The sequence below is a fragment of the Oncorhynchus mykiss genome, chromosome 2 (assembly GCF_057628025.1).
Source record: "Oncorhynchus mykiss isolate SJ-2025 chromosome 2, ASM5762802v1, whole genome shotgun sequence".
Classification (NCBI taxonomy): Eukaryota; Metazoa; Chordata; class Actinopteri; order Salmoniformes; family Salmonidae; genus Oncorhynchus; species Oncorhynchus mykiss.
In genome coordinates this window covers 9,329,652-9,346,525 of record NC_143023.1, presented here as the reverse complement: position 1 = coordinate 9,346,525, position 16,874 = coordinate 9,329,652, and the positions used below count along the sequence as shown (strand labels likewise).

General features: G+C 44.5%; 1 long non-coding RNA gene across 1 annotated transcript; it reads right to left on the bottom strand.

Annotated features, from left to right (window-relative positions):
* Nucleotides 1-10,858: 10,858 nt before the first annotated feature.
* Nucleotides 10,859-14,816, bottom strand: LOC110512404 (uncharacterized). Its single transcript, XR_002471880.3, has 2 exons — nucleotides 14,299-14,816; nucleotides 10,859-14,250 (listed from the first exon to the last, which is right to left on the bottom strand). It is a non-coding gene; the product is annotated as an uncharacterized LOC110512404 (long non-coding RNA).
* Nucleotides 14,817-16,874: the final 2,058 nt, after the last annotated feature.

Below are 16,874 nucleotides of genomic sequence, written 5' to 3'. Positions count from 1 at the left end.
CAAATTCATCTTTCAAATGACACCATCAGCGACAGAATAGAAGACATGAGCAAAGACATCTTGGCTCAGGTAGTTGCAGATCTGATTTCAAGCCCGGCAAAATTCAGCCTTCAACTCGACGAGACCACAGACGTTTCCAATCTAAGCCAGCTTGCTGTATTTGGGCACTATGTGAAAGACGACGTGATAAAGGAAGATTTTTTATTTTGTAAGCCTCTTACAACAACAACTAAGGCAGCCGATGTGAAGAAACTTGTGGATGACTTCTTCAAAGACAACAATCTTTCGTGGGATATGGTTTCTGCAGTTTGTTCAGTTTGTTTCTGTTGTTTTGTTCGGAGCTCCAGTATTGCTGGGAAGAAAGTCTGGTTTTGTTGCGCTAGTGAAAGCCGATGCACCACACATCATTGTTACACATTGTATTCTGCACAGGCATGCGTTGGCAACAAAAACCTTGCCTCCAAAACTGGCAGAAGTATTAAATATTGTAGTGGAATGTGTGAACTATGTGCCAACTAGTGCTCTGAGGCACCGCATCTTCAGTGAGCTGTGTAAAGAAATGGGCTCTGAATTCGAGGTACTTCTGTACCATTCTAACGTTCGGTGGTGTCCCGGGGACAGGTGCTGAATCGTGTTTTCGCTGTGCGTGTGGAATTAGCCCTGTTTTTGCAAGAGCACCAACATTGTCATGCAGATTGCTACAAAAATTCTGAGTTCATTCTCATTTTAGCGTACATGGCTGATATCTTCGCAGCTCTCAATCATCTCAATCAAAAGATGCAGGGCGGTGGAGTCAACATCATCGAAGCGGAGGAAAACCTGAAGGCTTTTCAAAAAAAGCTACCGTTATGGAAACGACAAACAGAGAATGATAACTTCGCAAACTTTCCCCTGCTGGACGACTGTGTAAGTAAGATCGAAGATGTATCTGGAATCGGAGACATTTCTGTACCTGCGGAACTGAAGCAAGCAATTGCCACACAGATGAGCTTGCAAAGTCTCGACGGATACTTCCCTACAAGAGAGTCATATCCAGCATGGGTGAGACAGCCGTTCATGTTTAGTGTTGAGACAACAGATGTCAATGATGAATACCTCGATGAAATCATTGAAATTCAGCAGAGCCAGGTTCAACAGCAACTCTTCAGAACAACAACGCTTTCAACATTTTGGTGTCAACAAATGGTAACGTACCCTGTTATTGCTAAGAAAGCTCTGGAGATTTTCATACCGTTTGTTACAACATATCTTTGCGAGCAATCCTTTGAGGATGCTGGACATAAAAGCGAAGAAAAGGAACAGACTTTGTTACGAAAATGACATGAGTGGCACTTGCCAAGGTGAAGCCGCGCATTTCTGAACTGGTCCCTGAAAGGCAACAGCAGAAGTCACACTGATTTGCAGTAAATATTCATTATTATGTTTTTGTGTGAAAATCATGTTGTTTTGATGATTTTGTTCTTTGAACACAGTGATGTTGATGCACGGTTCATTTTGTGCACCAGTAAAATATATACCTATGTTTTGAATTTGAAAAAATCATATTTTATTTTTCCAATTTAAGAAGGGTTCGGTGAATGCGCATATGAAACTGGTGGGGTTCAGTACCTCCAACAAGGTTAAGAACCACTGATCTAGGAGATGAAGAAATTCTAGAGCTACTCATACTATCAGGTACGGTTATCATTGAAGAGAAGGATTACGCTCTGACTCATGTCCATCGGACTTTGACTTCTGTTTTGGTGCTTGTTGTGTTTGCATGTGACCGTTTCCCTCATACTTACCATTAAGATCTTATGTGCACCCGATGTATTTAAAAAATAAAAATCATTCTAATGAAGGTCATTGACAGCTGAAACGTCCCGATTTTAACTTGATTAGTGAAGCATGAAGATATTAATTGTGAGGGAGTCGCACCGGTTCCTCCCAAATGTCCTCATGATTTTGGGTTGCACCGCGTCTCTTTTGGCGGAGCTCCTTCTACTACTCTGTGACATGACATTTTCTTCAGTGTTGCTGTGTAATGAAAGTCCAATTCCCAGAATAGCTCTCTACAAGAGGTTTTGGTTGCTTTCTAAATAGCTCCCTATATAGTGCACTACTTTTGACCTGAACCCTAAGGAAATCCCTATGTGCCCTGGTCAGAAGTAGTGCACTATAAAAGGTATTAGGTTGTTTGACACATTTTTTCTGTACTCCAGCCATTTAAGATGTTGCCTTGTCAACCCCAGAGTCTGTGTCCCCCCGTCTTTGTGTCCCAGGAGTCAGAGTAAATGCCAAAGACAAGTGTCTCAATACTCTGCACCGGGCCGTGGCTTCCTGCAGTGAGGTACGTGTACTGATACACACCTGTGCATATGCGTTTTACTGTTAAGTGTGTTGTGATTTTTAAAGGCACTTTAAACAAAGTTGAACATGATTTGAACTGTGCTCCTGTAGGAGGCAGTCCAGGTGCTGTTGAAACACTCTGCCGATGTGAACGCCAGGGACAAGAACTGGCAAACGCCGCTCCACATCGCTGCGGCCAATAAGGCGGTCCGCTGTGCCGAGGCGCTGGTCCCTCAGCAATGTGCGCCCGGTCCGACATGTTCACGACGCTGCACCATGCAGCGGACACCAAGAGGTTAGCAATTAGCAGGGACATGATTACACACTGTAGATTACACTTTATACCTGTCCTATCCCAAGGTTGAGTTCACGATGCATCCGATTACCTACATTGGTTGTATGTAGGGCTGTGACTGTTTTGGATGAAGACTGCCATGAAAATAAACTGTCAAAACCAACAAAAAACACTTAATTAACTTTATTTTGATGGAGATATACTTTACCCATAGCAGCAGTGGTAACTATTTATTATTGTTTTGCTGACTTAGTCCATCTATTAAACTGTATACATCTCTTCTCCAATTATATTTTGATGCGCCACAATCAGCAGATCTGCTATACAGTTGAAATCAGAAGTTTACATAGGTTGGAGTCATTAAAACTCATTGTGCAACCATTCCACAAATTTATTGTTAACTATAGTTTTGGCAAGTCATTTAGGACATTTACTTTGTGCATGACAAGTAATTTTTCCAACAATTGTTTACAGATTATTTCACTGTATTACAATTCCAGTGGGTCAGAAGGTTACATTCACTAAGTTGACTGTGCCTTTAAACAGCTTGGAAAATTCCAGAAAATGATGTCATGGCTTTAGAAGCTTCTGACAGGCTAATTTACATAATTTGAGTCAATTAGAGGTGTACCTGTGGATGTATTTCAAGACCTACCTTCAAACTCAGTGGGAAAATCAAAAGAAATCAGCCAAGATCTCAGGCGGAAAAAAATGTAGACCTCCACAAGTCTGGTTCATCCTTGGGAGCAATTTCCAAATGCCTGAAGTTACCACGTTCATCTGTACAAACAATAGTACGCAAGTATAAACACCATGGGACCATGCAGCCGTCATACCGCTCAGAAAGGAGACGCATTCTGTCTCTTAGAGATGAACATACTTGGTGCGAAAAGTGCAAATCAATCCCAGAAAATCAGCAAAGTACCTTGTGAAGGTGGAGGGAACAGGTACAAAAGTATCTATATCCACAGTAAAACGAGTTCTATATAGACATAACCTGAAAGGCCGCTCAGCAAGGAAGAAGCCACTGCTCCAAAACCGCCATAAAAAGCCAGACTACGGTTTGCAACTGCACATGGGGACAAAGATTGTACTTTTGAGAAATGTCCTCTGGTTTGATGAAACAAAAACAGAACTGTTTTTGGCCATAATGACCATCGTTATGTTTGGAGGAAAAAGGGGGAGGCTTGCAAGCTAAAGAACACCATCCCAACCGTGAAGCACGGGGGTGGCAGCATCATGTTGTGGGGTGCTTTGCTGCAGGAGGGACTGGTGCACTTCATAAATAGATGGCATCATGAGAAAGGAAAATTATGTGGATGTATTGAAGCAACATCAAAAGTCAGGAAGTTAAAGCTTGGTCGCAAATGGGTCTTCCAAATGGACAATGACCCCCAAGCATACTAACAAAGTTGTGGCAAAATGGCTTAAGGACAACAAAGTCAAGGTATTGGAGTGGCCATCACAAAGCCCTGACCTCAATCCCATAGAAAATGTGGGCAGAACTGAAAAAGCATTTGCAAGCAAGGAGGTCTGACTCAGTTACAGCAGCTCTGTCAGGAAGGAATGGGCCAAAATTCACTCTACTTATTGTGGGAAGCTTGTGGAAGGCTACCCAAAATACTAATTAAGAGTATGTAAACTTTTGACCTGCTGGGAATGTGGTGAAAGAAAAAACTATTTTTCTGTTTTATTCTTAAAATAAAGTGATCCTAACTGACCTACGTCAAGGAATTTTTATTAGGATTAAATGTCAGGAATTGTGAAACTGAGTTTAAATGTATTTGGCTAAGGTGTAAACTTCCGACTGTATGTGCTGATAGGAGAGAATCTATGAAGGTCAGTTCATTGGGGAGAGGGTGAGGTGAAATGTGGGGACTGGGGGGTAACTATAGTATCTATAGCCTACAGGCTGGGGGTGGGTGGTTAGCCTCTGCCCTTCACCGCGGACCTTTTTCATTGTTCCAGTAGGTCGGAGGAGTGAGGTGGAAAAGTCGGCTCTCATTGCAACAAAAAAAAAAAAAGTGCATATTCACTGTCTATCCCTGGGTCAGTGCCACTTGAGAAATATTCTGCTAATCTCTGTAGTCATACAGTATAGTAGAATTGCATGATAATTTAAAAAAAGCCCCCCCCCCAAAAAAGAGAAACATCTGACATAGCCTAACTCCACCACACGCTGCATTGAATAGTGAGAGTTAGTCTAAATGATGACTACTCAAATTAGTAATAGTCAGCTATCTTACATAAGTCCGTAAATGTGATTCATGGAATGCTTTAAAAAAAAAAATTGCTTCCCCTTAACGGTCTTGCTTAGGGGCCAGTAAGCTAAGCGTAAACACGCTAATGTTACGCCCGTCGGCTGTCAGTTATGTCGATGACTGTGTACATACAGCACGCCAATCACCGACACCGGAAGTCCCATGACCGTCACAGCTCTAGTTGTAGGCTTGAATTTGTTCAAGAGCGGCGTCGACGCCAGATTTCGCTTTAGTTTTCCTCAGCCTGTGTTTTGTTTCTCTCTCCTTTTCCTGTTAGATGGTGAGGCGGCTTCTCTCCAGAGAAGCCAACATTAATGCTTTTGACAAGGACCGCCAAGCAATCCACTGGGCTGCTTACATGGGTAATGAGTTGACCACATTTACATTCTGAATGTCCTTATCCCAGTGAGTGAATGGGCTGTGTGTTAGCCTCACAGCTCAGCTGTATGGTCCACCACTAGTGTTTTATTATGTCAGAATGATGGACAAAGTATGTTGATAAGATGTAGGTTTACAATTGTACTAACATGTAGCTTCAGCAGCAACGTCATCAGACGACCCAGTTGCAGCATCAGTAGAGTACTCATAGTCAGACGACATGCGCCTCAGATTACAGGTCATCATTTGCAGGAGTGCTACCATGATTTGGAGAGGCGTGGGATTCTACATCATTAGTCTCCAAATACTCTCGAGAAAAAACTAAAAGGGACAGATGTGTTGCTGTAGAATACCTGTCTGTTCTACACGGTCTAGGCCAAATTGCCATTTATGTTGACCAACATGCACGCCATGCAGTTCTAAAAGTATGTTTCAGGCCTTATCGTCTCTGGCATGTTTAGCGTCAGACCCTATGGATCGGAGCAAGGCCAGGGCATGCACAATGGAGACGTCATTTGATGACAGCTCTGAAAAATGTAGGTTAAGGTTTGACAACATTATTTAGACTGAGTTACTCTATGCTGTTGAATGAGTGTCAAACACAGCAGCACCATAGACAGTGACAAAGAACATAGCTAGAAGGGTTGCGGAAAGAAACACTTACCTCCAAGTCTCCTCTGCAGAGAGACTTGATCTTGCTTCTGGGACTTTCCAACAGGGTAACAAGAAACTGAGGAGAAAGTGTTGACAGAAGTTGAGTTCACACAAAATAGCTACATATATTAATAGCAGTGAAGAATAAAAGATGACCAACGCGGAAGATACAGACAGTCAAATATTAATACCCAATTTATAAAGTTAAGCATATTTACCAAACAAATCCCTTAAACATTAGTGAACCAACCTTTGACAACCCCCACAGTCATCACAACGAGCAGCAATTCTCTCACACCTCCCATGATGATGAAAGTAGTCTGTGTTATCAACAGGTAATGTCTTCCCATGGCCTGTATGAGGCTTATATATGACAAACATGGCTTAACGATCAATTAACAAGCTTGATTGAGTTGTTACGTTCAGATAGAAATAGACCATGTAGAACATATGTTGATTCTTATCAAGTTGGTGGGCAGGCAATCTTTTCTACTCCATATATTGCATTTATATCTGTAATGATTAACCCTAATGGTCTCAGATCAGCAGTAGAAAGAAGTATTCCTAATTATTTTAGGTGTAATCTTCAAAGATATTAGGGGGAAATAAACACTGTACCCAAATCCACGTTTTACAATGCTCCTGGGAAATGGGTAGGCCTCCACCTATAGTCCTTCACAGTTTTACAGCTGTGATATATTTATTTATTTACATAGATCACATACATAAATAAATATGTTAGCTGTAGGTAGCGTTGAGATAAAATTCCCATATTCTATTGCTACTAACATAAATCCTAATATATCATGTTTTCCTCATTTGCTCTGTAGGAGGTTCGTCATATGAAGGACATTCAAGTGGATGTGACCCCTAACCTGCAATAGGGGCTCAGTGAGGTGACAGACATCCTGTAATGGATCGCCAGCTAGTGTCTGAGGACCTGGAGAAGGCTGTGTCTACAGCTGTGGGGCAGGACAAGCATGGTAACCTAACCTCACTGTATGAAGGATTTTATTGTTATGGATAGTCATCTCCAATCTGTTCAAATATCACTGTTGTTGGGCTCCCGATTGAAAGACTCTGGTCTACTTTAGAGGTCTAGCACTGTATTTCTGTTCTGTTCAATATCCTTCCAGGATACCCCGTCCAGGTCGATTAGAAAGGCCTGCTCGCTGAAGTGTTTCAGGGAGCGTTTTACAGTGATGAGTGGAGGTCGTTTGACCGCTGACCCGTTACGGATGCAGGCAATGAGGCAGTGATCGCTGAGATCTTGGTTGAAAACAGCAGAGGTGTATTTAGAGGGCAAGTTGGTTAGGATGATATCTATGAGGGTGTCCGTGTTTAAGGCTTTGGGGAGGTACCTGGTAGGTTCATTGATAATTTGTGTGAGGTTGAGGGCATCAAGTTTAGATTGTAGGATGGCTGGGGTGTTAAGCATGTTCCAGTTTAGGTCGCCTAGCAGCACAAGCTCTGAAGATAGATGGGGGGCAATCAGTTCACATATGGTGTCCAGAGCACAGCTGGGGGCAGAGGGTGGTCTATAGCAGGCGGCAACGGTGAGAGACTTGTTTTTAGAGAGGTGGATTTTTAACAGTAGAAGTTCAAATTGTTTGGGTACAGACCTGGATAGTAGGACAGAACTCTGCAGGCTATCTTTGCAGTAGATTGCAACACCGCCCCCTTTGGCAGTTCTATCTTGTCTGAAAATGTTGTAGTTTGGAATTAAAATGTCTGAATTTTTGGTGGTCTTCCTAAGCCAGGATTCAGACACAGCTAGAACATCCGGGTTGGCAGAGTGTGCTAAAGCAGTGAATAGAACAAACTTAGGGAGGAGGCTTCTAATGTTAACATGCATGAAACCAAGGCTATTACGGTTACAGAAGTCGTCAAAAGAGAGCGCCTGGGGGATAGGAGTGGAGCTAGGCACTGCAGGGCCTGGATTCACCTCTACATCGCCAGAGGAACAGAGTAGGAGTAGAATAAGGGTGCGGCTAAAAGCAATAAGAATTGGTCGTTTAGAACGTCTGGAACAGAGAGTAAAAGGAGGTTCCTGGGGGCGATAAAATAGCATCAAGGTATAATGTACAGACAAAGGTAAGGTAGGATGTGAATACAGTGGAGGTAAACCTAGGTATTGAGTGATGAAGAGAGAGATATTGTCTCTAGAAACATCATTGAAACCAGGAGATGTCATTGCATGTGTGGGTGGTGGAACTAATAGGTTGGATAAGGTATAATGAGCAGGACTAGAGGCTCTACAGTGAAATAAGCCAATAAACACTAACCAGAACAGCAATGGACAAGGCATATTGACATTAAGGAGAGGCATGCTCAGTCGAGTGATCAAAAGGGTCCAGTGAGTGGAGAGGTTGGTTGGGGGTCACGGCAATTTAGACAGCTAAATCGGTAGCAAGCTAGCATAGGAGCAAGCTAGCATAAGATGGAGGTCTGTTATTAGCCAACTCTTGCGTTCCGTCAGTAGATTAGTGGGTTTCCGTGTGGTAGAGGGGATTAATCCAAATCACACAACAACAACAAAAATAAAAACAATAGATATAGTTATAGAGGCCCAAGAAGAAAAATAAATAAATAAAAATAAAATAAACATAGAGCTTCTGTAATTAAAATGTTTTCCTGACCAAGATGGCCATTTGTTTGGTCATGTTGCTAGGACGACAATGTCCACTCTAGGGATGTTACATGGTATCGTGTGAAAATGCCCACGAGACACTGATCTAAGGTCATTTTTTGTCATGTTCTCCACTAATGATTGAGGATCTAGGGAGGGTAAGCTGATCCTAGATCAGTGCACAGGGGAGACTTCTATCCAGAGCCAGGTACAGCTAGCAGGTGACAGGCTTCGATGGCCTCAGCCCCAAAATTCTTTATTATCTGCTGTGTTAACATCATGAGGATGTCATCTACCAACACCACTGTTCTAGAAATCTGTCTGTTCATGTGAAGGTTATAGTCGTCCAGCAATCTGCTCATATCCTCTCTGTTTATCCTACTCTAGCTACCAACGGTCAATCATCTCACATTCTTATATCCTCTCTGTTTATCCTCCTCTAGTTACCAATGGTCAATCATCTCACATTATTTTATCCTCTCTGTTTATCTTCCTCTGGCAACCAACGGTCATTCGGAGTGTTTGCGTTTGCTGATTGGAAATGCTGACCTCCAGAGTGCAGTGGACATTCAAGACGGGAATAGTCACTTGGGTTTTGGATACAATTCCTGAAATAAAGAGATTTTGAAACTGGGGCTGCATCCCAAATGGCAACCTATACCCTACTTGGTACAGTACTTTAAACCAAAGTCCTATGGGCTCAGGTCAAGAGTAGTGTACCATATAGGGAATAGGTTGCCATTTGGGACTCAGCCTGGTTATTACCAGTTTGTAATATGACCTGTTGTCTTGTGTATCAGAACCCCTCTGACGCTGTCGGTGCTGAGCGGACACACAGACTGTGTGTACTCACTGTTTCAACAAGGGAGCCAGCGTAGAAGCCAAAGACAAATGGCACAGAACAGCTCTACACAGAAGGGTTGCGAGGAGAGTTGGCTGTACGCGCTCACACACAGAAAGAGAGGGGGAGGCTTGTTCTGATCTAGGGATGGGGCCATTGAACTACTAGGGATGGCTTTGGTGTGGGATCTAGCATGGAATATAAATTATGCCCAAATATACCTATTATGATTCCTTATTATTTAATTGATTATAAATTATTGAAATCCATTCTTGCCTCCCCTCCTTTCCCTTCCCTTCCTCCTAGGCGGTGACGGGTCACGAGGAGTGCAGCACAGCGCCAGCTTCCTGGTTCGGGAAGGTAAAGGGGCCCAGTCAGTGTGGACCCTCCCCGTCATCACAGACAACCAGGGCTACACGCCACTACACTGGGCCTGCTACAACGGTACGTACTGGACAGAGGGACAGTGAAGTGGGCCGGAGGCCACAAACAAATACACACATAAACACAGCGTTGCTTAAATCACCACAGCCAGCTTCGGGAGGGCACGAACCAAGCCATCCGCACAGGAACCTTAAGAGTCCCTCAGACAGTGAGAGAGAAGAGGGAGGGATAGGGGGAAGCACAACAGGCCCACACTCATCCTCTCGTACCACCAGGTTCCCTTCCAGCAGATACTGGACTTCAGAGGAACTTCTGCTGCTATACCCCATCTTTACCTTTACCCACAAAGGTCCTAAACGGTAGAAAGTGTCCGGCCAACAGACAGACGCACACCTTATGACGGCAATAACCTGTAGTCCAAGGGGATAGTAGCACTTCACTGAGAGCAAAACAGACAGGGACCAAAAGATGTGGAAGAAGCAATTAGGAGGCCTGCGTCTTGTGACCGTAGCGTACATGTAGGTATGTACGGCAGGACCAAATCAGAGAGATAGGTACGAGCAAGCCCATGTAATGCTTTGTAGGTTAGCAGTAAAACCTTGAAATCAGCCCTTGCCTTGACAGGAAGCCAGTGTAGGGAGGCTAGCACTGGAGTAATATGATATATTTTTGGGGTTCTAGTCAGGATTCTAGCAGCCGTATTTAGCACTAACTGAAGTTTATTTAGTGCTTTATCCGGGTAGCCGGAAAGTAAGAGCATTGCAGTAGTCTAACCTAGAAGTGACAAAAGCATGGATACATTTTTCTGCATCATTTTTGGACAGAAAGTTAGATTTTTGCAATGTTACGTAGATGGAAAAAAGCTGTCCTTGAAACAGTCTTGATATGTTCTTCAAAAGAGAGATCAGGGTCCAGAGTAACGCCGAGGGCCTTCACAGTTTTATTTGAGACGACTGTACAGCCATTAAGATTAATTGTCAGATTCAACAGAAGATCTCTTTGTTTCTTGGGACCTAGAACAAGCATCTGTTGATAATGGGATATGTAGGAGGGTGAGCCGGTCAAGGATCGATTCAGACAAGGTGGTCTATTGTATGACAAGTGACAGTTTAATTATGAGTAAAGATATCTGGTACAACGTATACGGGCCCATTTCATTCGGTTCTTAAGGAACCAGCAGAAAAGAAGCCCCGCTAACAGTTTGCACATGTCTCATATACAGAACAGAAAGTAGGTTGATTCTAGAAGATCGGGTCTTCGGGTTGGTTCAGGCTGAGGTGTAGTCTTCTTGGATTGGCCCTGTTGGGCCGTCCGTCATCCCTCTGAGTCTTGTCGTGCCGTTCCTTGTCACACAATGTTCAGCTAAAAAAGGAGATTAGGTGTGTGCGCTGGTTTCTGCAAGTCAAGGCTGTCTCTTCCTCCCAATGTGTGGGTGTATGTCTTATCTGTGTGTCCTCGGCAGTTAGTGTGTGTAATGTGTGTGTGCTGTGTGTGTGGGTGTGGGAGCTATCCTGTATGGGACCTAACATGTTTTACTGTGAAAATACGTTGTCTCAGTTATAGCAATGTAATAGCAGTATGCTGGTCACCTGCATAAGAAATAGAACTTCCTTACAAATCCCTCTCTTCACGTCTCCCCAGAGACGTGACACAACCTAACTAGATCCAGACACAAAAAGAAAACTTTTCCCAGAAGGAAAAGTTTTGTGATTCCCTCTCTTCACATCTCCTAAGAGATGTGACATAAACTAGGCTAACAATTACAAAGTTTAAAATACCTTCATGTTCTCCATTCGATCCCACTATGTACTAGATTGGCTACCAGCCACCTAGGAACTTGCAACCCTCATGTCAAAAGAGAACAACAGCTCATTGAAAAACAGAACAAAAGAAAATGATGTGAAATTTAAGCCCCCCTTTTTGACACCCACCAGGGTGTCACTCATTATCCCTTATTTCAGCAGTCATAGCATTTCATGAAAAGAAAAACAAAACCTAGTAGGCACTCTCAACCTCATCCTCAAATTCGGGCAGGTCATTAGCAAGCAGAGGAAACATCTGGGAAAGGGGGGAAGGGTCAATAGCTCTAGAGATAACCCTAGTGGTAAGGGAACGGATACATGGAATGCAACAGCATCCACAGAGAACCAAAATGGCCGCGAACACCGAAATGGAGACCAAAATGGAGGAGACCAGGGTTTTATATTTACCAAAGGCACTCATCCAGGAGTCCCACATTGAGGTATCAATCCCAGAATGAGATTTCATTTTACCATTAAGAGTCCTCAAACCTTCTAGGGCTACGGTCAAGCTTCCATCACTAGCAGTGTTATTAGGGATAAAAGTACAGCATTGTTCCCCAAACATAGAACAGACACCTCCTTTCTCAGCTAGGAGCATGTCAACTGCGATACGATTCTGGAAGGCCATAAGGCTGGTTGCAGCCAGTTGACCATGGACGGCTTCAAAACCTTGCTGTGTCCAGTTGCCCAATTTCTGAACATTAAAATGGATATAGTTAATTCGATCTACATTTTTGTTGATGGTACACCACCAGCAAATAGAAGATTCAATCCCAGCAGAAATCTGGTTAGCAAGTTTATACTCATCCGGGACCCCTCTGGGAACTCCTATGGCGTCTATATACGTAGGGTCACCACCATCAGATCCAGCCATCCTCTTTTTCTTGGACGGGAAGGCATCCTTTTCAATTTGGGCCACCAACTCAGTCACACCTATTGGGTATACTGAAATGGGAAGAAGCAGAGAGACAAGAGCACAAAGACCAGTAGAATTTTTAGGGAAACGCCCAAACAGCCGCTTACCACCGCACCACCACCAGACATCTGCTCTGGTGACAACTGTAAGGGGAGAATTAGGAAAGTAAGTAGCATTACACCAGTGGGGTGGGACAGTACCTAAATCTGGAGGTCCTCGGGTCATGTTCACACATGTGAAATTCCCTTCAGCAACATCTGAGGAGAAAATCGGTGCCTGTCTGCCCTTGACTAGTGGATAAACCTTGTCCCAGGAAGAACAGTTCTGGGGTGGGTTATTAAATCTCATAACAGGGAAAACACAATTGTCAGGTAAGGCTGCAGGCACAATGCGAAGGAGAGGCCTAGCTCCCATACATACCACACAGTCAGTACGGGCCGCCTTTCCAGCTTCTTCAGTCAGTAGTAACCAATTATTGGAGAAACCTGAGACTCCAGACGTCATAAGGATGGAATCATCTACTGTAGGCGGATTCAATCCGGACGAGATGATAATAGGCCCCAATCTAGGATCCGAAGTGGATACCACCTGTCGCTTAGAAAGAACGGCTTGAGGGGTGGTTATGTTAGTAAAACAAATCTTAAGATGCCAATAGACTCTCTGCTCTTCCCATGGTGCCAATAAGAAGGGGGTACAGCCGATACCACCTTCCCTGTGTTTGATTACCAATTTCAAACCAGTTGTAACTTTAGTTAACGTCAACCTGCTCCGCCACAGGAGTGCCATCTGATGCACTGTCCAGCTAGACCAGTCAGGACCAGTCTCTGCCACTAAATTCTTCCACGTCCATTTATTATACCCCCCCTCTGTCATGTACCACACTGATCTAGACCAACTGATTGCATGAGTACCATAACCGCCACCTGGGCTTCCAATAACACCCCAGGTAAGTATAACAGTGGTAGTAGCGTTAGGCGGGATACACAGAGTAGCTGACCTAATCAATTCTGCAGTACACTCAAAGTCATTATTCTGAACTTGACGTTTAGACAGAACATGCGTATCCGAGAATATTGAAGCATTGGTGATGTTTAGCTGGGTAGTCTGTTCCTGGTCAGTGATTATACGCTGGGCTGCCCATATCATTACTCCCAATGTCAAAACAACATTGACTATAATTAGGACAAACAATGGGCCAGAACAACCCAGTCTTTCCCATGGTCTCCTAGCCCTTCTAGCCCATGGTGCTACTCTAGTGTCCCTATCATCTGAGGATGGGAGTCTCCTCCCTGATCCCATGATCAGACGGGAGGGATGTCAGAATTTGAATTCGAATTGGATGTGAGTAAATCACTTCTTACTTCAGCCAGAGTTCTGGCAGGGGTTGGGGCTGGTGTACAATGTGTCAGGTGGTGCCAAGGTGCGCCTGATTTACCTTTGACCTGGACTGAGTGTGAAGTAACCTCCTTCACTTCGTACGGTCCAGTCCACCTGGGATCAGCCCACTTTCTCTTGTGGACCTTGATCCTTACCCAGTCCCCAACTTTTACCCTTGGTTGTTCCGGGACGTCAGTCAGCTCCCTCTCTGCGACACGGTGTATCTGTTTGGAGAGAGCTGCAGACAATTCCGTCAATTTCTTCACATAGTCAGACATCCCTATTTGGTGCACATCAAGAGGGGGCATATGACCTCCCTCTCTTGGTGGCCCTGGCATTACTCTACCTGTCATTATTTCATGGGGTGAAAGATGTGTCCCTGCACCTGGTGAGGACCTCAGGGCTTCCACCCAGGTCAATTTGGTCCCTGCACACACTTTAGCTATCTTAGCTTTCAGATTTTGATTACAGCGTTCCACAAGGCCCTGCGACTGCGGCTTATACACTGAGCCAAACTTGTGTGTAATGCCAAACCTCTCCTCCACCTGTCTTAGGTGCTGATTTGAGAAGTGGGACCCATTGTCGGACCTGATTTGTCGAGGAGCCCCATACCTAGGTATAAGTTCCGTTTGTAGCCACTTAATGACTGACTTCGCATCCTCCTTTGCTGTAGGAATGGCCTCTACCCACTTAGAGAATCTGTCTACCATTACTAGCAAATATCTCTTTCCTCCCTTCACCTGATCCGCTCCCATGTCTGTAAAATCTATGCTGATGTCTTGGAAACAGGCATTGGGTACCGGATAGTGACCCATTGGTGTTTGGTAAGGTTTCTTTGGATTGTGACTTCCACAGATGGCACAACTGTCACAGAACAAATCTGTCATTTCTTTCATGTATGGATGCCACCATACGTAGGAGACTCTCTGTAGAGTCTTCAGTTTCCCTTCGTGTGTTAGCCAATGTGCTTCTCTGATTAGTTCAGGACAGAGGTTTGCAGGGGCCACTAGTCTGCCATCATGGCATCGCCACAGTTCATCAGGACCTTTCGTCGCTCCCCTCTGTCCCCACACTGAGTGTTCATATGGTCCGGCTGCTTGTTGTAGTTCTTTGATGTGTTGGTTAGTCAATTCAGTCCTAGGTGGACTGATTTGGAGAACCATTTGTCTGGGAGTGTATCCTCCTGCTTTCTTAGCTGCCTGGTCTGCAGCATCATTTCCCTTGCTGATCTTGGAGTTCAATATCTGATGGCCCTTGCATTTCATTATGGCCACTTTTTCAGGAAGTGATACAGCAGCAATCAGACGCTCCATCTGGGTCTTGTGCTTGATTGGTAGATTTCCAGTAGTGGTAAAGTTTCGTCTGACCCATTGTGGTCCATCGATGTGTACTGCTCCATGAGCATACGCTGAGTCAGTGTATATGTTGACCTTTTTCCCTTTGGCCAGTGTTAATGCTTGGGTGAGTCCAATTATCTCTGCCAATTGGGCTGATGCGGGCTGAGGTATTATACCTGATTCCAGGGTGGTGTGAGCTCCATCCACAGTCTGTTGTACTACTGCGTATGCTGCTATGTTGCCTTCTTCTCCTCTGTAACAACACCCGTCAGTGTACAGCCATAGGTCTGCAGTCAATATGGGTTCATTTTCCAGGTCTGGTCTGAGTTTAAATTCTTGAGCAGCTCTTTCTGCGCAGACGTGGGTCATTCCTTCTTCCGCATTAAGGGCATCAGCCATGTTCTTGTCTGTGTTGACAAACGTGATGTGTGACTGTGTACATTTGTTCTGAATTTTGTTTTTTCTCTCTGCACTGAAGGTGAATTCCTTCGCCATCAAGTACGCTGCAACACCATGGTGGGTGTGGATCTCCATTTTGTGGCACATTACGAGGTGAGCAGTTTTTTCAATGGCTTTAGCAACAGCTGCAACGTATCTTGAGCATGTGGTTTGCCCCATTTCAATGTGATCCAATTTTGAGGAGTGGTACATCAGGACTCTTCTCTCCCCCTCATGTTTCTGGAAAAGAACGGATGACGTGAATCCTTCCTTTTCAGAAACATCCAAATGGAAAGTCTTGCCATAGTCAGGTGCAGTGAGAGCTGCAGCCACAGCCAAGTCTGTTTTCAACTGGCCAAATGCAGCAGAGGCCTCAGGTGACCAGATAAGAGGAGCATGAAGGTTTCTTGAGCCTGCATGTCTGACTATTTCCCTCAGTGGTTCAGTCCTGGCAGTGTAGTCAGGAATGTGTGTACGGCTGTACCCCGTCAAACCCAAAAACGAGAGCATACCAGCGACTGTGGTTGGTCTGGGATGGTGAAGAATGGAGCTTCTGTGTGAAGTAGAGAGTCCAGCTCCGTCTCCTGAGATTTCTCTACCCAAAAAGAGTACTGTCCTTCTGCACATCTGGACTTTTGATTTCTTGACCTTGTACCCTTTGCTAGCCAAAAAGTCCAGCAGGACTTTGGTGATTTCTAAGCACAGGTCCAAAGTGGGGGCTCCCAGGAGGAGATCGTCAACGTATTGGATGAGTACCGTGCCTTCCGGAAGGGTGAGTTCTCCCAAGTGTTTTTTCAGGATGTAATTGAAAATTCCGGGGGAACAACGGTAGCCCTGGGGAAGCACAGAATACGTGTACTGCTGGTTTTCGTAAGTGAATGCAAACAGAGGCTGAGACCCCTCATCCAGAGGAACGCTAAAGAAAGCATTAGCAAGGTCCACGACAGTGAAATATTGGTGTTTCGGCGACAGATTGCTCAGGGTGATGTGTGGATCAGGAACAGGTAGGTCAACCCCCAAAGTAGCTTCATTGATAGCTCTGAAGTCTTGTACCATCCTGTAGGTTTCACCATCTGCCTTCAGAACAGGCAGAATTGGGGTGTTCCATGGAGATTGAGTTCGGTAAATGCAGTTAGCTCCCAATAGCCCCTCAATAGTGGGGCGAATCCCCTCTACCTGCTCAGGCTTGAGACGATATTGGGGTCTGTAGATTGGAGGTGGAGACGGATCCAAC